At 36.6% G+C, this 23,056-nt stretch overlaps 1 protein-coding gene across 4 annotated transcripts in view; it reads right to left on the reverse strand.

The window, feature by feature from the left end:
- Positions 1–20,399, reverse strand: part of TFEC (transcription factor EC) — a 175,933-nt gene extending 155,534 nt beyond the window's left edge. For all 4 annotated transcript variants that reach the window (XM_070512146.1, XM_014838231.3, XM_044763739.2 and 1 more), the window contains exon 1: positions 20,282–20,399. The gene's annotated coding sequence lies outside the window, so the exon portion shown is untranslated. The remainder of the gene's footprint in view (positions 1–20,281) is intronic.
- Between the last annotated feature and the right edge of the window lie 2,657 nt (positions 20,400–23,056).

Below are 23,056 nucleotides of genomic sequence, written 5' to 3' on the forward strand. Positions count from 1 at the left end.
GAGGTAATCTCAAACAAAGGTTAAACCCTTGAGCCGTGAATTTATTTAGTTTGTAATCAAGGCTAGGAAAGTCAACCACATCATAACAAGTAGAAAACAATTTAGTGATAAACTACAAGATCCTGGCAAGAATTTCTATGGTAGTTCACAGAAGATGATATTTGTGTCCTGGAAGAGAAGGGTTTATAGAGGAGTGGGAGCTTGAACTAAATCTTAAAGAATTTAGGAAATTGGGAGAAAAGAAGACAAAAGGAGAAACCAGATGAGAAATCATCAAGTGAAAGGACACAGATACACAAATGACCACAGCACAAGCAGAAGACAGAAGCCAGATGCATCAGACGTCCACAGGCATTTGCACAGAAGTGGACATAACGTCCAGTAGGCTAGACTGTAGAGACTCAAGAGAAGCAGCCCCACGAATTTACAAAGCAAAGAGGAGCCATTATAGTCTCTTTTGCTTGGACATGAGGCAATGGAAGGAATGTTCTGGAAATATAATCATAGCAGATTAGGCCGTGGAGGCAGGAGTGGAAAAGTTTACTAGGAGAGGTGAAGGGCTGTCAGGAAACACATTAGTTGACTATTAAAACAATCTGGGCTTTTGATAATAAGGGCCAAGACTAAAGGATAGGTTGTTGGAATATAGGAAAAGAAGGAATCTGAGAAATAAAGTTTGGTGAAAAATGAGATAAAGGAAAAAAACGAATGTGGCTGAGACAGGAAAAGGACCTACTCTTTGTTTAGATCCTATGATTTAACATTCTTCACCAAAAAGTAGAGCCAAGTTAATCTTATCTTCTGTTTAGTATTCCACAGAATGAATAACACGTATCTTCTGTTTAGTATTCCACAGAAGGAATAACACATTTCAACAGATTTGCCCTTTTTGGTGACTCCATTCCATGAGGAGATATTTTATGCCCCCAAACGCTATCTCAGCATCCTGGAGAAAGCCTAGAATAAATAGTAGATCCCTACATATCCTGAATTTCTGCTTAGGACAACTTTTATATAAATTCAAAGTGTTACATGGTTAAAATGAATAATAACAAAAGAAGATGTGTGCAATATATAAACTAAAGAAATCATATATTGGCAGTGTCTTACAACATATTCACACCAATAGCTATTTTAAGTCTACTGCCTAAAAGGATATGGGAGTCCAGAGAACTAGCCTTAGAGCCCAAGCGATGTCGGGTGAAACTATCTTCAATTTCTCCCTTCCCAATTTTGACCTTCCCTAGACTCTCCACATTCTGAAGGCCATAGCATTGCCATCTTTTCATCATTCAGCAAATATTTCTAGGGCAGCCATGATGTGCTACCACTATGCTATCTGTTACAGATGTAATGTTGAATGTGACACAATCTATGACCTCAAGGCACTTGCAATCTAGTGTCCTTTCTGGGCTGTCACCAAATTTCCACCACTACCCAGATATCAGTCACTTATTTATAAAACAATATCAATAATATATCAAACTCTGTAGGAGACTTGGGAGAAACCTTCTTAGGTAGTCAATACCTTCTGGAAATTTACAATCAATAAATTACAGAAGTACATAAACAGAAGCAGATATATTACATGCTAATTAATAATGCAAGCTAAGTAAGTTAAATGCTATACAAGTTGTTCCAGAAGTTGACAGGAGAGATAGATTAGTTAGGCAGGAAGTAGCCAGTAAAAGTAAAAATTAAAGAAGCTAATTGCTATTTCCAAACTTAAATTGCTCGAGTAATTTTACATATCTGGAACTCTGAAAAGGAGCCAGAGGAGTTCATATTCTTATCTACTATATTCTTATCATGTTAATATCATGAATAATAAATAGACTTTAATGGAGTTTTTTCCAAATTTTTAATAATTTTTAAGAGGTAAGTAAAAAATGAAGAATTTCTGTAACAACATGATTTCAATACATCATTGAGCTCTGCAAGTTGTAATAGGTAGCTTTAATCATCCTCTAAACAAACCAACTCACCAGCCTAAAAACACGCTCAGTACAACTGGACCAAGGGTTAAAGGGACAGAGAGGGTCTCTGTGTGTATATATATGTGTGTTTGTTTTGTTGGTTCTCTTTCAGTCAGTCCTTAGAGAAGGACCACCATCCAAGGACTATGGAACCACCGCTGCAGTCAAATAAAGTTGGATTGATTGCTCACTGCAACCAGAGACCATAGCCCATGAGGACCTACAGAGCAGCAGTTGAAAGGTGTCCTAGGGAGTTGGTTAAAGAGTTGTGCTTGTAGGTGATTTTTAAGAGGGTTCAAAGAAGCAGCCTTAGGTCTAGATTCGTTGTTACCAGAAAGTGGAGGTGATTCAGTAGTTGGGTACCAATAATATTCTAGGAATCACGAAAAACAGTGACTTTAAAACTGTAATTGGTAAACAAGCAACAGTCGCTCATGTTAGCCATTAGAAGGAGGTGTTTGTACAGGGTTTTGGTTTTGTCTCATTCTGTCACCATCACAGAGTGACCTCATCAGGTGCTGGTGCTGTTTGGGATCAGCAGAAGAATTCATGCTTTAGCTATTAGTGTCAGGCCAGCTACCAGCTGAAAGCTGTCAGAGCTGCTCTTTTTTCTTTCTCAAGCACAATTTTCTGTGATGCAAAGATTGTCCATACAGTGAGAAAATTTTAAATCTTCAGAAAGAATCCTCCATTTTCTTCACAACTCCCAACCAACGAAAATTTGCAATGAATTCTGCTGCTGTCTAGGAATACTTGCTTTAGCAGTAAATTGGAAGAGCTGGAAACAGAAGGTAAGGATCATATTTGAAGTGATGAATTTGGTAAGGCTGGAGGTAGTGGTCACATTTTAGGGATTCCTTCCCTGTTTTCCAGAATGTACTCCCACACATCGTTGGGCCCTACCAGTTAGATTACACTACCTGACTCCTACCCCCTTTGTCACAGTTAAGTGCAGAGAGGTATACACCTGACCCTGGATGGACCAATCAGATCACCCCTCGAGAAACTTGGAATTGTGGTTCAGAGAGCCCAAATGAGTTCTGCATGTAGCTGGAATTGCCACAGATTAACTCAGGGGCTCTGCAGAAGCTCTTTTTTTCTTATGTGGCCTGAGGGTCACAGGAAGCCAGGCTGTGGAGAGAGAATGAATCAAGTGCAGAGAGAAGCAGAGATGCAGAGGGAGGGTCCTGACAATTTTCAGTTCCTGTTTCCAGTCTCTTCCTGAGGTCCAGCTGCATTCTCACCCTCAAGTTCCCTGTATCTTTATAACAAATTCTCTATTTCTATTTAAGCCAGCTCAAGTGTATTTGTATTACGTATAATAAAAAATTATTAACTATCAATAATAAACAATTTAATGACAGGATAGACCATTGATTGTCATCCAAGATTTATTCTTCTCCTCTTCTTTCTTCTATAGAAGCATCTGGGTTCTAGGTAGGCATGTGGTTTTCTAGCTAAAGGCTATATTTCCCAGCTTCCCTTGCAGCTAGGTGGGACCATATGACTGAGTTCAGTCTAATAGGATGTGAGTGAAAGTGATGCATGTAACTTTATAGTTATCTCCTTTAGACAAGCAACCTGCCCTGAATTTGCTCTTTTCAATTTCTTCCTGGATAGAAAATGGTGACCATAGGAACAACTGCCTTAGACCAGAAACAGAAACACATTTGCAATGACAGAGCCAACCCATCAACCAATATATCTAGTTGACCTTCAGGAGAAAAGATTCTACCACTATCCCCAGATCACCTTCCTAACTTTGGACTACCAAAAAGAGAAAGAAATAAACTTCTATATCATTTGCACCTCTGTATCATGAGGTCTTTTTGTTGCAGAAGACCAGACTCCCCTAATGAATAGAGAAAGGTTGCCATAACAGACCTACAGAGAAAATGCAGAACTAACTGAGTAGAGGATGTGTGGGGTTATAATCCTTATTCTAGGATTAAAAGCTGACAGTCCATGTTATGTGATGCTGAAGGAGTTGGTTAAATTTCTACCTGTAGTCTCTGGGAATTCAAATGATATATCCATGAATGGAGACTATGTTTTAGGAGAATTCTTTGTTGAGTGTGAGAGTTTCAAAATATGATGCCTGCTCTTTATGATAATCAATGAAATACAACATGAAAGAAAAAAACATCAGTCCAGGGTTTCCCAGCTGGAAGCAGAGAGGGAAAATATGTTTAATGAACTGAAATTGCTGGTCTAAATCAAGAAATGAGTAGATGTCTTGCCAAATTGTATTCTGCACATGACCTCTTGCTGTATATGTTATTGATGCTTTTATTGGAGAACTGTGGGATCCTGACCGTTGGAATGGGAGATGAGATGAGTCAGAGAAGTGAAGAAACCCACCCTCCACATTTGTTCAACCTATCTCTGTCTGTGCCCCTTCCACAGACATTTCACAATGCCTCTAATTATAAAGTTTAGCATAGGATTATAGGGAGAAAGGAAGAGGCCCAGAGATGACTAGAGATGAAGCGCTTCCAGACACTCTTCCTCAGCCTGGTGTTTGGTAAACATTTCCTGATTCACTGATACTTAAGTATTAGGAAAGGGTAGAGTCTCAGCCCAAAAACTCCACAAATATCACTCATCTGGTTATTCAGGTTACTAAATTTGAGTATGCATAAGGCATGAAACAAAAGTTATGAGGCTTCAGAGAATGGAATCCTGTTAAATGAAATTGGCAGGCAGTCCACTAAGATTTTATAAGATTGAGTGATGATTAATTTTTTGTGTCAACTTGGCTAAGGTATGATGCCCAGTTGTTTGGTCAAACTCCAGTATAGACATGCTATGAACGTATTTTTCAGATGTGATTAGTATTTAAACCAGTAGACTTTGAATAAAGCAGATTGCCTCTATAATGTAGGTGGCACTCATCTAATCAGTTGAAGGCCTTAAGAGAAAAGACAGGTTTCCCAAAGAAGAAGTAATTCTGCCTCAAGATTGTAAAATAGGAACCCTGCCTGAGTTTCCCATCTGCTGGCCTGCCCTGCAGAGCTCAGACTCAAGACTTCAACATCAACTCTTAACTGAATCTCCAGCCTGCCGGCATGCCCTGCTGATCTCAGACTTGCCAGCCTCCATAATCATGAGGCAATTGCTTAAAATCAGTTATCTCTCTAGATATTTAGATAGAGATATGATACATCAATATGGATACAAACATCCTGTTTTTCTGGCAAACTTCGACTAATACAGATGTGTTGCTAGGAAAAAATGCAATCCTGGCTAACTGTAGGAAAAATATAAAGATAAATATAAATAAAGCTGCATCCTAATAATAATCACCCCACCTTTTTCCCCTGATCTTAGGAAATTCTGGATGCTTATTCTCTTTCAACAGTAAATTGTCCAAACAACTTAAGACTGATTCCTCTTCTTTCCCTGGAAATTTACCTGTCCTAAATTTCTTCCCCCTAAGTTCTCAACCTTCCAAAATGAAATTCACCTTATCTTACAATCAAATCCATGCTAAGAAGAGAGCAGGCTGATATCTGCCAATCCTGCCCTTCTCCTGAGCTATCTGAACACGGTGACTCCTCCTTTTGCTGTCTGATGTGGTAAAACAGTCATCTACGAGCCACAGCTAAATAGAGGAAAAAATCATTTGGTCAAGCGGGGCCTGGTGGCACCCATCAAATCACACCACAGAGGCCACTTCCTTTTCTGTGCACCTGTAAAGGATTGTAATTGCTAGATTCACACCCAGCAAATGCTCTGAGCTCAATGAATTACAAACAATTCTTAGAAACCAGAGTATTTCTAACCAAGTACCAAGACTCAGAAGCCAAAAATAAAGTCTTGATTTGTTCAGGGACCCAAGAGGTCTAATCAGGTCTGAAGTAGTTTCAGTTTCAGAAAAACTCTCAGGATATCAAGTAATTTTGAATTAATTTAGGCCCAGGTACCAGACTGAATCCTCACCCAAATGGACCTGATTTCTCAGTCACATTGTGTGAGAAATACCCGTGGCATCCACTGAAATGAGGTTAATCTAGAACAGGCAAAACTTCTCAGATTGCTTACATGTTAAAATGCCATCAACCCTATGACAACTCAGAAAGTGATACTTTAAGATTCAAGTACAGTATGTGATAAAAATCAACCATCGTTACTTCCTTTACATTTTTAAACTCAAAGTAAAAGAAGAAAGACAAATTTAAAATTACAGACAAAGGTAAAACCCTGACAGCAAATGAAAAGTTTTGAATTCTGTTTCCAGTGACTATGAAGGACAAGAAATTAAGCGAAAAACCTACCAATACCGTATATCTAATACAGTTAAATAGCATTTTAAAAAATCACTTAATATCTGTCTGAGCAAGGGAAGACAGTCAAGGAATTCCTCAACAACTAGAAACCCAAAAAACGGCAAAGCCACAGGGAGAAATAAACCACAGAGTAGGAGTTTTCCTAGAACTGTTTGCCAATCCCTGAGAAACTAGCAATCCAAATTTAATAGGCTCACAGCTGGGGCACGAAAGACAAAGTTTGGGACCTGAGTCGATCACAGAAAACCCACGAAAGCCAGAGACCTCAAAGAAAGGGTACTGTTGTCAGTGCCTGAAAGAAACTGTCCTGCTTACAAAGCCTGTGGAGATACTTGCCCACTGCAGCTTTCCCTCTGACTGTAGGCCAAGAGAGGTCAGGGAAATGTAATGGTCTTTCATTCCTAACCGTGGGCCTCAGTCTCAAGTGTCTAAGGCAAGACTACCTCTATGGTCCAAAATACCCACGTCTGGAAATGTAGATTAAAGTGATCCAGAGTTGGTAGTAAACACAAGTTTCTGACAAAAGCAAATGCAAATCTTCTATAGACAAACTCACTTGAACCTATATCTCAAAAGAGTCTCACAGTTAGTGCTTCAAGATTGGCTCATGGTGAAAAGTCACCAAACACTGAAGGATCAAACAACTGTAAGTGAGAGTCAAGATATAAATCAAGAAACTGCCAAGTAAGCCTCCCAAAGATGGTTGTTCTTATAATGATCAGAAGAAACCTGCAAAATGAGTTTACCTGATACAGTCAAATAAATAAAAGAGACTGCTGTCAAGCACAATGGAGGAAGAAGAGATTATGGGAACTGATCAGAGAGATTTGAAACAGAATAAAATAAAATTTTTAGAAATGAAGAAATGTTAACAACTAGAATTAAGAGCTCAATTAAACAACAGATTAGACAAAAGAGAAATTCATGAATTCTGAGATATATATGGATTAATTACTCAAAATGGAGGACAGAAAATCAAAAGCATGGAAAATACGAAAGTTAAGAGACACGAAAATAGAAAGATTCCAACATACGTCTGCTAATTGGAGTTCCAGAAATGAATGAGAGAAAAGACATAGAAGAAATATTTGAAACACTAAAACTGAGACCTTTCCTGATATGATGAGACACACAAATCCTCAAGTTTAGGAATCTCAGTAAGTCCTAATCAGAATTAATGAAAAGAAATCCACACTTAGGCATTTCATAATGAAACTGCAGAAGATCAAAGGCAAAAAGAAGTTCTTAAAACATCCAGAGGGAAAAGACAGCTAAAAGGAACAACAATTTGACTGGTGGCTGATTTCTTAATGACCATAATGGAAGTCAAAAGACTATAAAATGATAACTTAAAGTGTTGACAAAGAATAGTTGTCAACCTAGTATCCTATACCCCATGAAATTATCTCCCATTCAATCATTCATTCCATTCAACAAAAATGTATTGTGCATTTACTATGTGTTAGACAGTGATTAAGGTCCATCAGTGAATAAAATGGACAAAAAAAAATCATGCTCTCTTGGAATTTATATTCCAATGGAGAGAAACAATCAATAAATAATAACCATAATAAGAAAGTAAAATATGCTGTGAAAACAGTGAACCCGGGTAGGGGGATTAGAACTGAGAAAACAGGTTTACAAATTTAAATGGAGCTGTCAGAATAAAATTAAGTAAGAAAGTGAGATTTAGGCAAAGATTTGAATGAGGTAAGGGATCTCTGGCAGGGGAGAGTGTTTCACAGAATGATAATAGATAGTACAATAGACAGTGCAATTCTCCCTATGGTGGGAGAAGTCCAGAAACAGGATACCATTGTGGCTGGAAGCCAGTGACTGAGGACCGCTGTAAGGACTTTGACTTTTACTCGGTGAAATAGGGAATGGAGGATAAGGAGTAGGGGAAGAGCGGCATGACAGATTTTAACAGGAACACACTGACTACTCTGTGAGAAACATACTATGGGTAGGGTGGGGTTGCAAGTAGAGAAATCAATGAGAAGACTTTGAAGTAATCCAGGCTCAAGATAAGGATGATTCAGACCAGGTGAGAGCAGTAGAGTGGTGAGAAATGGTTAGATTCTGAATTTGTTTTGAATGTATAATCAACAGAATTTTCTTATAGATTGGACAAGAGAGGAATCAAGATGACTGAAGTATTTTGCCTGAGCTACTAGGAAACAAAAAGGGACAACTAATCTCCATTGTGGCTGTGGGTGAGGAATCTTTGATACGAGAAGGGAAGACATCAGAAATTTGGTTTGGACATTCCAAATTTGAAACATTTATTAGACACCAACGTGGAGCTGTTGAACAGGAAGTTGAATAATCTAGTCTGGAGTTCAGGAGAAAGGTCTTCGCTAGAGACGTAAATTTGGGAGCCAGCAGCATATGGATGGTAATTAAAGGCAAAACACTGGATCAGATCACCAACAGAAGGAATGTGAATATACAGAAAAGAAATGGATCGAGCATTGACCAGAGAAACTTCAATTAGCTAGGAAAATGAGGGAAAGCAAGAAGAAAATACTGAGAAAGAGTGATCCAATCCAATCCATGTGATAGAAGGAAAGCCAAAAGAGGTATGATGTGCCAAGTCAAGAAAATATGTTAAAGAGGAGTCACTGTGTCAGACACTGCTGATAGTGGAGTATGATGGAAACTGAGAATTTAGCATTGGATTTAGCCATGTAACCTTGAAAAGACTGATTTGGTGGAGTGGTGCAGCACAAATCTGATTGCACGATTGTAAGGATAATTGAGAGAAGAAGTGGAAACAGACCTTGAATAGTAATCATTTCAAGGAGATTTCCTGCAAAGGGAAGCAGAGAAATATTGTGGTAGCTGGTCATGTGAGTAAGGGTAAAAAACTTTTCAGAAGTATATGAGAGAAATAAGAACACACTGTATGCTGGTAAGAATGTCCAGTAGAAAAGAAACAAGTGATTATGCAGAAGAAAGAGGAGAGAATTGCTGGAGGAGTCAGCAAAAGGATACGACATCGGGTACAGAGTAGAGAACTTGACTTTAGGTGGGACATGGTGAGTTCATCTGAAGTTTCAGCCAGGACAGCAGAGTGTTGACGTAGATGATGCTAGGAGAGGAGGGTGGTGTTGGGAATCTCTGCATGTTCTCTTATAATGATTTCAGTTTTTTCATTGAAGTAGAAAGCAAGATCATCAACTGAGAGTAAGGCCAGAGGAGGGAGTGTTGGAGGTTTGAGGAGAGAAGGTCAAAAAAAAGCCTTTCAAGAATCTTTCCAGAATGAGGATGAAATAGCTATTTTACAGACAAACAAATATCGAACGAGTTTACTACCAAAAGACTTTCTCTGAAGGAATCAGGAAGAAAATGATCTGAGAAGAAGGGTCTGAGTGGCTAAAAATGAATTCCAAGAACAGAAATAGTTATCCAAGAGTTATACCTAAACAAGCCTTATCCAAATAAATCAATAACAATAATATCTAATTTGGGAGACCACAAATAATCAATGTTTAAATACAATACTGTGTGAGAATAACATATAAGTAAGTAGAGGGTATGACGAGTATATATACATATATATATACAAGTTGGAGCATCATCATTTCTCAAATTGCGGTGATCAACAGAGCCTTTTAGAGTTATTTCGAAATAATACTACATTTGATGTTATATTTAGTGATATCTCAAATTTCAACAAAAAAAATCACTCTTTTCTTTCATTCTCCCAACCCCTGCATTCTATATCCAACTAAACAAAACAAAAATTCAGACAACTTTTCAGGCTTCAAACAACAGAGAACTCCAAAAGAGACACTAAGAGTTACTTACTGGACTCAGCAACTCACCGTTACCTCCTCGAGGATTTTGCCTTGCCTCTACGTCAGGGGGCATCCACACTGTAATCTCCTCTACAACAGCCTGTGTGCAACTGAATGGAAATTAAACCAAACCGAAAAACTTCCTCCTTCCTGTCTTGATTCCCCACCAAGTAAATTAATTCTGGAGTTTAGAAGTTTGTTTCTGTTACCTTTTAAAATCCAAATAATTACTCATTCCAACAAACCAAAACGTTTTTCATACTCAATCTAAAATTTCCTTTTTGTTATACTTTGTTTACTTTTATAGTTTTACTACTAGTCTTCCATCTCTTACTTAAAATTGCTCATGTTAATCAGAAAGTCTTACTTCTGTTAAATCTCCTCTTTGGGTAGTGGGACCATGACTCACTGTTCTCAATTTCTCTCTATTTTCAAGATTTTCAATGATATGCATGAATTAGCTTTACAATAAAAAAGAATTAAACCTGTTTTTAAATTAGAAGTCAGGGAATAAATTGTATTATAGCTTCTGGGACTGCTAATGCAATATTGAATACAAGTAACGATTCTGGGCCTCCTTGTCTTTGAATTTTATTTTGGAGTCATGGGAACTGTGATTCAATGATCTTAAAGAAAGAAAATGCACAACCCACCTTCCCGATCAACAACTAAACCACTACAGCCACAGAGTAATATATCACATGCTTAAGGATATTAAAGAACACAACAACAATAACAACCCTGGCATCTACATTTTAGAGAATATGTTTGCATTTTTATTGTTGTCACATTACATTCTTGTAGAGTATATAGTTAGGGGACTACTATTTTAATACTGTGTTAACTGGAAGTGAAACTAACATTTAAAAATTCATAAGAAGAGTTTTGTGTTCTTATATTAGCATCCAGAGGTAGAGTAAGGGTGATTGGAAGGCATGTGAGTGTGACTCAAACTCAAATTATATTTGTTCACATAGAAATAAAACCCTTGTGATAGATAGCTTTGTCTTGACTCAAAGCTTAATCTGCTAAACATTAATTTTGGTATGCGTCACTTTTAAATGAGTATAATTAGTAACACAAAATCAACGATTAAGGGTTTAAAATTATAAATTTGAAACATACTTTTGTTCAAACTACTATATTTTCATTGATCTGCTTTGAAAATAATGCAGTAGACTCTTAGCAAGTTGTATGTGGCATTCCATGTACTCCATCATTAGCATATGAAAATGAACAAATGCGTGAGAAAGTCTGAATTTCTTTTAAAAGGTTGATTGATCAATCTTACTTAAATGCAAAATAAATTTCTTCTAACATTAATTCAAACACAAAGAATATTTTCATTTGATGCTAATGCTCTTGAAATTTTTACTCTCCAATTGAATTTTTCTCCTTATCCTAATAGTATTTTATTTTTTTCAAGAATGAAAACTTGTTACAAAGGAATTTTCTTTCACTCAGCAGGACAAATTTACTTATCTCCTTATGTCATTATACAAATTTTCATAATTGGAAGATTTGCATTTTTAATGAATGAAATAGTGAATTAACATCTCTAGTGTGAGATATGAAATGTGATCAATTTAATTGGTTCATAAGATAACAAAATCCGAATTGATTTGTTTCATTGGATTTTAAAATTTTTGTCCACTGAGACATCTGCTAATACAGTAAGCAATTTGGGCTTCAACAAAGATTAAATTACTGAAATTTTTTTATTCATTCCCAACGCAGGAAGTAGAATAATTAAAAGATCTCTCTATGGTTATTTTCTCAAAAACATATATTAAAATCTCTCCAAATGATGGTGCAGAGTAACCTGATCTCTCCAAGTGTGCCTAGATTAAACTTTGAATTTAAAAAAATGGCATTTAGGAGCAGTGTGTGCAGGAATTTTAGTTCAGTAAAAAATGTCAAGGACTTCTGTTGCCAGCCAAGACAGAGGACCATGGACCAGATTTACACTCATACCTTAATCAACTGAAAAATCAAAGAAAATATATGAAACAATGATTTCAGACATTGAACAGCAGGCAGCAGAGAGCAATGATCTCTGAAAGCAGGGAAATAAACTATGTAAGTTCTGTAATTGTTTTAGCTTACTACCTGTAGAGAGTTTTCAAACCCCAGCACAGGGAGAGGGAATTCAAACAGAGCCCAGAGTTCTCTCTGAACTGGGGAGACAGAGATGAGAATTTAGTGAGGCCAAGGCAGTCAGAATTTGCAGGGCAGAGGTACCAGAGCAGAGAGAGCTACAAAGAGAGGGAGCGCCTGAGATCCACAGAGGGTTCCCCTAGAGTCTTCAACCTAGTAGTGATCAGAGCATGTGTGTAAGGAAACTACCTTTTGGCTGGGCAATCAACTACTGGAAAAAAGCAAGAGAAACAATTTCCAGAGATCACACAGCTGCGAATGTTTCACCTTCTCAAGAACCAAAGAGAGAAATGTTGTAGTACAGAGGACATACATTAAGAAGAATCCTCAGAAGGATATTACCTTCAAAATGTTTCCAAGCAACTTAACTGCATCCCACAGCAAAGCTCAAAAATGTTTCTAAAAATTACTAAAAGCACCAATACTCAGAGTGCTTGCTATCCAATCAAAAATCACCGGTCATGCAAAGAAGTAGGAAAATATGACCAATAATGTATAAAAAACTTTTGGTAAAAACTGACCAACAGATGACAGCAATAGTAAAAAGTATATTAAAACATCTACTGTAACTATACTCCATATGTTCAAGAAGGTAGAGGAAAACACAAGCCTATTAAAGAAAGACAAGAAAGATATTTCAAAAGACCTAAATCTAAATTCTAGGAAAAGAAAAATATAATGTCTAAAATGAAAATTACATTGAATAATATAAATCCAAGCCTGGAAATTGAAGAAGCTTGCAACCGAGAAATACCAACAGGCTGGACAAATAGCTCTGATGCTCCTTATCCTTCAAGCAAATTAAGCAATAATGGTGATGATCTGGTTATTTTCTATTTCTTTGATGTCACAGTTGTAGTCGTTTGTTTTGTGTTCCCCCTCTCATAGTTGACTTTCCCAGTAGTGAGTAGTAACAATTGGTGGGGGGTGGTCGGGGGGAGTTCTCTGTTCCCTTTATTGTTTTAGCAGACCAAATAAAATTTATAATCAAGTTTACAAAATACATTAGATAGGATTAACAGCAGATTCGACACTAATTAAGAAAAGATTAGTGAATTTAAAGACATAACAGTAGAAACTATTCAAAATTAAACTAACAGAAAAAATCTGAAAAAATTGAGGACATCAGTGAGCTGTGAGACAACTTCAAGTGAACTAATATACACATAGTCGGAGTCACAGAAGAGTGTCCCTAGGTTTCGGAATCTGGGATCCATGGCCCATCCCTCAAAGCAAAGGATTAGATGAAACGACAGGGAGAGAAGAGTGATCCTGCCCTAACATAATTATGATGAACACAGTGCTCACTAAACATTGCTTTGCAACAGACATTAGGGAGATTGTCCTTTAATTTTAGTTATGAGTATTTAGCTACACTGATCATTCTTCATACGATGCCTGTCTCCCACTTCTAACAAAATCTTCTCAAGTTGATATACGTACTGGAGTGGCCTAGGAGGTGTGAGGGTGAGATGGATAAAGCAGTTAAGACTCAGGCAGAAGAAAATTTCCTAACTCTGAACTCTGTCGCTTACTAATACAGTGTCTTTCCTTCCTCTCTCTCATCTCTATTCCACTCTTTCTTCTGATGGAGACTTTATTATCTCTTGGTATATCACAGAGCTCCTACCCACATTGGCCTTGGAAGGAACACATAACTAACTCTCAGTAGAGATCACAACTCATGACAGTATCCATTCATATATTTTTTCATTTGTTCAAAATCTTCTGTGGATCAGATGCTATGAAATGCTCTAAGAATATATTAGTGATTAAGGCAAATACATTCCTGACCCGTGGAAATTATAGACTTTACTAGAGAGATTGGCATTACCCTGATAATAGCATTAATTTATACATAATTATTTAGTATACTAACATTAATTATTTGCCTGAGCTCAATCCCTTTCGTCCATGTTCTGTGCTATATCACATGTTCCAGAGACCTCTACAAACTACATTTCCCAGAATCCCTTACCAACTGACTTCCAGTTAGGTTTGGCCAATGAGAGGCATTGATGCCCTCACTATTGGAAGGTGGTAAGAGGGGACAAGTCATGGCTCTTCCTCTTTCTTGAGGTGGCTTGTGGTGGTATCTCTGAAAGTGGCTGTCACCCTTCACAAGTCCCATCCTTGGCCCTGATTTTTCCACTTCAGCTATACTAGCCTATGCCAAAATGTCCTCTTTGGCAGTCTGTCACCCTGCTAGGCACCCTGCAGAGTCACAAACATTCCCAGTCTAGATTACTTTGCTTTTATGTTGCCTGAGTGTAGCCCACAAATCTAACATTTTCCATACTGGTGTTAATAGGCCCCAGTTTAATAGGAAAAGAACCCAGGGCATGGAGTCAACCCTTTCACCGCTTGTATGAGTAATTCCTTCTACTAAAGTCACTCTCCTTGAAAGACCCAGTATGATTTCTGTTCCCCTGACTGATACACTTATAATTTTGATTAATGATATATACATAGTCCAATGAGCACACATGAGAGATCTAATCTATGCTGGGGAATCAGAGACAATTTCCTTGAGGAATTAATATTTAAACTAAGAACTAGAGAATAAAGAGAAATTAGTAGAGTGAAGGGCAGCAATCACAGTCACATAGTCAAACATCACATTATTTAAGATATCAACGAAGGTCTACGTACAAAAGGCAATTCATTGCTATACAGTTGACATATTTCCATGTTGTGCTTCTTACCATGACACTGAACCCACAGAAGCCTGCCAGGGTCTACCTAAGAGGGCTAAATCAAATATTTACTTTGTAGTATTCTTTGTTGTGATCCTCTTAAACTCAGTGATATTTTGCTCTTTACCAACTCTAAGGCCTTCACAGTTCCAGAGAAACATTTCCAGGGAGAAATATCCAGCTTGTGAAAACTCTTGCCATTTGCCTTTACCAGCATCTCCCAGGTACATTCCTCACCTTGCCCCCTCAGGCCACACATTTAATCAAGAGCCTAAAAATGTCAAAAAGATTAGGTTGGCTGACTGAAAAATTGCTTCTATCTTTCTGCCTTTTTTATAACATTGCTTGTATCATGGTTGCCTATTTAAAATTTAGCTTACCAACAAAATAAAACTCCCCATTCCTCCCCTACTCTCTGATCAGTAATACTGACTTTTTTCCTTTTGCCTCAGGCTCTGATATGGCCTGGCACCATGCTGTTACTGATTCTTTGATACTTTGTTCACTATGCAGTTTTTTGCATTAAAAATTTTGGATTTTTAAAAAATATTGCATTAAAACATTGTTTGTCTTGATTTCTGAGTTTTTGGGTGTCCCCTTAAATTGTGCACTTGAGGCAAGTGCCTCCCTCTCATTGCCCTCATCAGGCCCTATAGCTCTTGTTACTCCCCAAAGGACTCTTAGCTTGTGCTGGGAGAATGGTGGGACATCTGTCAACACTTCCTGGGAGGCTCCCAGGGTGACAAGAACTGCAAGAGGGAGGGAGAGAACTCATTCTCTTAAAGCACCTTCGAAGACAGGCCATTGAGCACGTTTGCATAAACAAACTTGAATATCAGATACCATTTTCTATGAAATTCATTATTGTGTATAAAAAAAGTATCATGAGTGTCTAATAGATTTTAAGAGGAAAAGTCTATTTAAAAATTACTTAAACTTTTTATCACTCCTACTTCTAAGATTACAATCAAACCACAATCAGTAAAAGACATTTAAAACATAGGAAAATGAGATCTTACAAACCAGAGGAAATATTTAATTTCACGTGGGCTTCCCCATAACTGCCCCCATTGTCAGCCTTGAGTCTTTCAAAGAGTTTGGCCACATTGAAATCGTTCACGTGTATTTGTAGTTTTCTGTTTATTGTAATTCTCTAGAATTTCTGCTTGACTTCCCAAGGGCTTACTTTTACGTTTCCTGAGTATAGGCAACCAACAAATCTGACATCTTCCATCTCAATTTAACAGGAAAAGAACCCAGGATGTGGAATCTCGGCAGATCTCCTAATGGCTACTTTTTTGAACTTGGAGAAAGCATGTGGGCCTCCATCTCCTCATCTCCAAAATGAAGGTTTTGGACTAAATAGTCATTAGCATACTTTGCCATTTTCACATCTTACAATCAAGTAATTCTGTTACACATACGCATTTTAGACCGTAAAGAAGACTTTGCTTAAGCTGGCCTTGTCACTCTCTTTCATCTTAGCTTTTGTGTGTAATACTAAATTTTATTTTGAAATATTCAACTAAAATTAGTCACTGGGAAAATAATTTGGGGACTTCCAATCATAGCAAGAGTTTTTACTTCATATGTAGGCCTCCAATATATCTCAGATGATCTTTCCTATAGTTTCTTATGTTCTATTTTTAAATCGCATCCTTCTTTTATCACTTTCCCCAAAATTTCCTGTCTCAGAATGCTTTCCTTTCACATGCAGAAGATTCACAAGCACTTTGTGAAAGGAACTAGCATAGTGCAGCTTACATTTGTTAATAAACGTTTATTTTTCCTTCTCTCTCCTTCCCTCCCCACATCTTTTTCTCCCCCTCCCCTCCCCTTTTTGCTCTCTATTTTCTTCTTTTGTCTTCCTTGGCTCACTTTTCCCATTTCTCCTCTTTTTTCTCTCATTAATTGCCCTTATGACAGTTGAGAAGATCCCAGATGCTCAGAACAAATAAGCAAGTACAAATAACATTACAAATTGAATTTTATTCGACAGTATACACACAATACCTACTATATTCAGTGCATATGGATTAACACAGTAAGGAAAACACATTCCATAACTGAAATGGGTTAGTGATTACAAATACTATGTGATGACAAAATACTTCTAGTAGGACAGTGTTTTGGGGGAAAAAAGAAATCAAGAAATAAAAAATAAGATGGTGAGTGTGGGGCTGGGACTGAGTAGGACACAATAGATGCAAAGATACCCAGAATACCTTTTGTCTCCTTTTGGAAGGTTTGGCTCCTCTCAACTCTCAAAACTGTTGCCTCCTCTTAGAAGTCTTCTCTGAGGACCCCATGTTGAATTATCCATTCCCTGCTCTGTTTCCTCACTTATATTCTAATACAATTACACCCATAACTTCTATCACACTGAAAGGCATTTATTCATTTGCATATGTACTGTTCTCTGTCCCACTAAATACTACCTCCTTGAGAACATAGCTGTATTTTACCCAACTTTCAATTTTTTGTTTGGCACATATCAGGTACCTAGTTTCAAATTCTATGTCTCCTATTTACTATTCACATAGACAGACACAAGTTTTTAAATTTTTCTGACCTACAATCTCCTCATTTGTAAAATTAGGAAAATACACCCTCAGGTTTAAAATGAAATAGCTAGGGTTGACCTTTCTGTAAGCATGAGGGAATCAATCAAACTTTTGTTTTTAAAAGCCTCAATTTTTAAAAGATATTAAAGGAAAAACCTGTGAAGGTTGATGAGAAAGCAAATTGCCTAATCCCTGGCCACTGGATTCTTGAAGTCTGGTGGGACAAGAGGGTGGCAAGTCCTACTGTGTCAGAGACGTGGGTCTCTGAGGTGGCAGGCTCTCACAGGGACCAGAAATAACTGAGCACTGAGAGGCAGCACCTTCAAATTGACCACTGCAGGCTAACAAAGTCTCCACAATGTTTTCCCTGAACTGTGCAAGTCCCAGAATCCAAGCACAACCCAAAGAATGAAGCAGGAGCCACAAAATAACTGATACTACATTTAATGAGTGGGGAATTAATTTAATTTTATTTTCCTCTATAGAGAAATAGTCTTGTCTTTCTAGCATTTTCAAGCAATTCATATGTTTCACAAAATCTGATAATCTGAAGTTTCTGCTCAGTGTGGGACTGGGCACCACAGTATAGAGAACTGTTGGTTGTTTAGGGGAAGCTGAAAAGGGGGTATATTCCCAGAAGGGCAAAAACGAGAGGTGTTTTTCCAGAAGAGCAGCCTGCTCTAACTAGAAAAATAGCTTTGTAATTTCTACTCTGAGCTAGAGAAGAATATGCTAATTTCACCAAAAGACAATTTAGGGGGAGTTTTGTCAACAATCACATTTTGGAAATTATTTCCAAAGATATTTAAAATACATTCTCTAGAAGTAGCAATCTCTCTGTTAGGCCACCCAAAGGAGGTCTCGAAGCCCTTCTTGTTCAGCTTCTTAAATTATTTTGGTATTCTCTTACCCTATGCTTTTCCACATGCATTTAAAATTCTCTTCTGTTTTCCATATTCATATTTATCTTTGTAATAATGAGTGTGGCTCACACTTATTACCATTTTTCCCTTGCATGTCTCATAACGTTCCTCTAAGAAATAACAATAGTGTCATTTGAATTTCACAGTTTGACTACAAATACCAAAAAAAATTCTATGAAGTCTATGAATAGGTAAAGGTAATAAGAAAACCAACAGAAAAATATTCCTAAAATTCAATCCTATATCTGTCACATAAGCTTCTTCAATATAATGATATGAAAAGATATTTCTGGTCCATTTCACAGACAGCAGAGTATGTTTTAGTGATTATTTCTTTATTTTCTTCCTCATTTTCAACAAAAAAATATCAACTAAAACTCTGTAGATTTCAATGAGCATTATGGACAAGAAAAGAAACATCTAAACTAAGTCAAATTATTTAGTCATGTGAAAAATTGTGCAAATCTCTGAAGCATGGATTCCCTCTTCTTGCCAGCATCATGTAATTTAAGCAACTAAATATATCTCTAGCTGAGTTTTACAAACTCATACCCTAATTATGTTCTGTAAGCAATTTATTTTCTGTTTTTTAAAAATTCTGACACAATTCCCCAAGAAAGGGAAAGGTATGGTAAAAGAAATTTTAATGATATCCAAAGGAAAAAATTTTTCAATTCTGAGCTACAAAAATATTTTATGAAGCTCTGTGCTCTCCTTGCTTGAAGTAGACAATAATGGATAAACAGTTATATTTTTTCTTTCTTTTGTGATAACATGCAACTATAAAAATATAATACTACTGTCATACTATAACAATATAAATTCTATTTTATAGTATTTTACAAATCCCCGATAATATTACGAGAGTTGACGAAGACCTTTGCTTAACTGTACTTGGTTTTATTTTTGATCTGTGCTTATATTAAAAATATGAAATAGTAAGAAGTTATAATCAAATATTCCTTCATTTTTGTCCTTAAAAGATTAACAATGTTGCACTAATTTATTTAATATATAATTTATCATGCTTCAAACAATGATGAAAGTCAATCTTACCAATATGAATTTGAATAATATGTATTTTATATCATTCATATCTAATGCAAGTAATTTATTTATTTTAATAGTTTCTATTTTTAAATAACTCATTTCTCTCCATTCAAAGGCTGTTTGAAATAGGATTCAATGTGATAAATGAAATGAGCGCTAAGCTGCAAGTGTAGTTACTTCAATGAATAATGAAAAACAAATCCTTCACATTAGACTATGAAATTCAAATCTACTTATGCCTCACTCTAAGGAAATGTATCAAAATTTCAAATTTATAACACACACATCTTTATCAAAAATGTACTCTACAAAGTAACTTTCTTGTCTGGTGCTCTTTTTTAAAATTAGATGATTGATAGACAGTAAATAGATAAATAGACTATATTTCTTACATTATATATACAATAATATATATAATAATATATACAACCAATTCTTTGTAAATATATATATTGCATAAAATGAGATAAACATACTCCTGACAATTCTCTACAAATTTTGGCAAAATTTGAAACCATTTTTGCACAGTCCAAAGTGAATAATATTTAGAAGTCTCACATATCACTTCTTCACTTCACCATTTCCTTTTTCTTCTACCAAATTCATCACTGAAGCATCATAATCAAATGTGACCAATAGTTTTAAAAATAACATTAAAATTTTTATTTATTTCTAACTTATAGAGCAAAATGTAGGTTAAAATGTTCATAATACTTAAACATTTAAATTAAGTTGCTATTTATAGTTATGTGCTTTTAAAGCCCCAGATATAGTAGCTTTATATTTTATAGTTCTAATTAAATAATTGAGAGAAAAAAATTACCTTTGGTAATAGCTCAGGAACATAATCTGTGAGAGTCAATCTCTCCATTTGCTTTTTCATGTACCATAAGCAATATTTTTCTGTTAACTCCAACTTCTCTTCTTTTTCTGCTTCTAAGGGAGGCTAAGCTATATAAGCATGATTTAGTTCCTCTTTTTTGACATTACATTCATTTCTCATATTCTTGATTATAATATTAAAGGGAATGAGTAATATTTAACAGATCATGATTTGAGTAATTTGCATTTACAGAGAACAGTCCAATTCTTTTCTTTTTCTTTTTTCCCTCTATCAAATATTTTATTATGTTATCAACAACTATCCAAATACAAATAAAAGTTAGAGGTGATTAATATAAAAACTGAGAAGCAATCACATATTTCAATGTGTAGTAAACAGACAGAGTTGCCACTATTAGGTGAAGGCTCCCAGGAGAAGATAAGTTATTTTTCTGTCAGCATCATCTGACTTCAGTTTCCTTGGATTTTACAAACAATCTAGAGAAGTCAACAAGCAAACCCAAGTAGGAAACTCTGGGCTCACCACAGTCAAAGAGTTAGTAGGACAAGTGAGCTATCTTCCCAGAAAAAAATGAGAACGAAAGAAAGAAAAGTCACATACATACATACATCTGTGTATGTATTTGTCAATGAGGGGTAGTGATAATCACTACCAACGTTCACCATTTTCATCCATATTTCATTCTCCTAGACTTCTGGCTCACTTGAAGTTAGGAACGGCCATGGGACTACTTCTGGCCAGTGAAATGGGAGGGTTTGAGACATTTACTTGCCGGCGCTTGGCTCTACAGCTCTCCTTTCCAGCTGCCTTGATGATCATGGAAGCAGATGTCCAAACAGAGCTTCCATCAACCCAGGGCCCCAAGTAGCTTTGGTAGAAAAGCTCTCCTATAACCTATGTTGGGCTTGTAGCATAAATGAAAAGTAAACTATTTTATTAACTACTGAGATCTGGAGATTATGTGTCTAACCTAGCCAATTCTGACTTGCTCAGGGGATGAAATTATAATTACTGCATTTTCAAAAGTAGTGTACCGTGAACTACTCATATCAAGAAAAACAAAGCTCTGCCCACTCCTATGAGATATATGGCTATCTTCTCTCGATAGTGGGTGTGCAGAATAGTAGTGTGGTAGAGTTGAAGGAGGACAAGGCTTACAGAGTTGTCCAAAGCAATGCAAACGAGTTGGTAGCAGAGCGTGGACCTCTCCCTAACTTGTTTGCATTACTTCAGCATTATTTCGGCATTGTGCACTCAAGTTTCTCATTTGTAAAATGAGAACAACAATAATAGTTTCTCTGTCTACACAACAAAGTTGAATATCAAAGCTATATATGTATACAAGTTTTATGTGTGGCCCTTCATAGAGGACAGAAATATATTCTATTCTTCTTTAAATCCACAATCACCTAGTAAAGTATCTTATTTACAACGGGTACTAAATAAATGGTTAATAATTAAAGCCCAACTCTATTCCAACAATTATTTAAGCCTTTAATTAATGTCTAACTCTGGTTTATAGACTAATTGAGACTATGTCTTTCAGGGAAAATCCTTGCTAGCAAAGTGTTCAATTATTTTTAATGTGTTAAATAGTTATTAGTCATTTAACACATGTCGGGCACTGTTCCAGGCAGTAGAAGAGTGGATAATCGAGCAAATTAGACAAATTCTCTGCTGCGATGGAGGGAGACAGACAAGTGATAAGCGAAAACTGTGTGTGAGGGAAGAGGAAGGGAAGGGTGATTTTGATAAGTGGTCAGGAAAGGCCTCCTTGTTAAGCTGACATTTGAGCAGAGAATTAAATGAAGTGATGTAAACTACATAGACGCTTAAGGGAATAGCATTCCAGGAAGCAGGTGCAGCATGTGCAAGGGCCCTGAAGCAGGAGTGTTCTTAGTGTGTTTGAAGAATAGCATGAAAGCCATTTAGATGGAGGCAACATGAGAAGAGGATGAATATAAGGGATGAGATCAAAGCAATAAAGGAGGAATCAAGGCTCTTGTAGGCAATGATGAAGGCAATGAATTTTATTCTGAATGAGATAGAAAGCAATAGAAGGTTTTGAGCAGACTAAAAACATGATTTGACTTATATTTTTAAAGGATCAACCAGACTGCTTTGTGGAGAATAGATTGGAGGAGAGCCAACTATGGAAACAGGAAGATAAGTTGGAAAGTTATTGAAATAGTCCAGGTGAGCCAATTGGTTCCAAGTAGTTTGAATATATAGATATATGTATACATTCATCTATATTTATGTTATATTTATCTCATTTGAATATATGCTATATGTATTTATATATATACAAGATTTCCTTTCTGCAGCCATTCTCAGAGCTATGCTACTATGACAAGACTCACACTGGAGAGCCAAATAATTTCTGGCATATGCAGGTAGATATATGTCAGGAATAGTCTCATGATATGGGGAGGAAAGAGAGGAGGGCATTGCCTTAAGAGATGCACAAGAACAGAATCTGTGTAGAAGAAAGAGAAAAAGGTAGAGGAGGAGAGATTTTATTTGCTAAAAGTTGGTTATTTTCAAAAAGTGACCTTCAGTGGGAAGATTGTGAAACAAGACAATCTAGAGACAGAGAAAACCATGAAGGCAATACATATGGCTTTTAAAAAAACGACCTGCAGATGTATTCCTCGAAACGTCGGAAGAGTTATTTAGAAAGAATAGCCAGAAAGAGGCAAGATAGGCTTCTGAAGTACAATAGGGACGTCAGCTGAGAAGTCTAAGATGAGC

This window comes from Equus asinus, chromosome 1 (genome assembly GCF_041296235.1).
Source record: "Equus asinus isolate D_3611 breed Donkey chromosome 1, EquAss-T2T_v2, whole genome shotgun sequence".
NCBI lineage: Eukaryota > Metazoa > Chordata > Mammalia > Perissodactyla > Equidae > Equus > Equus asinus.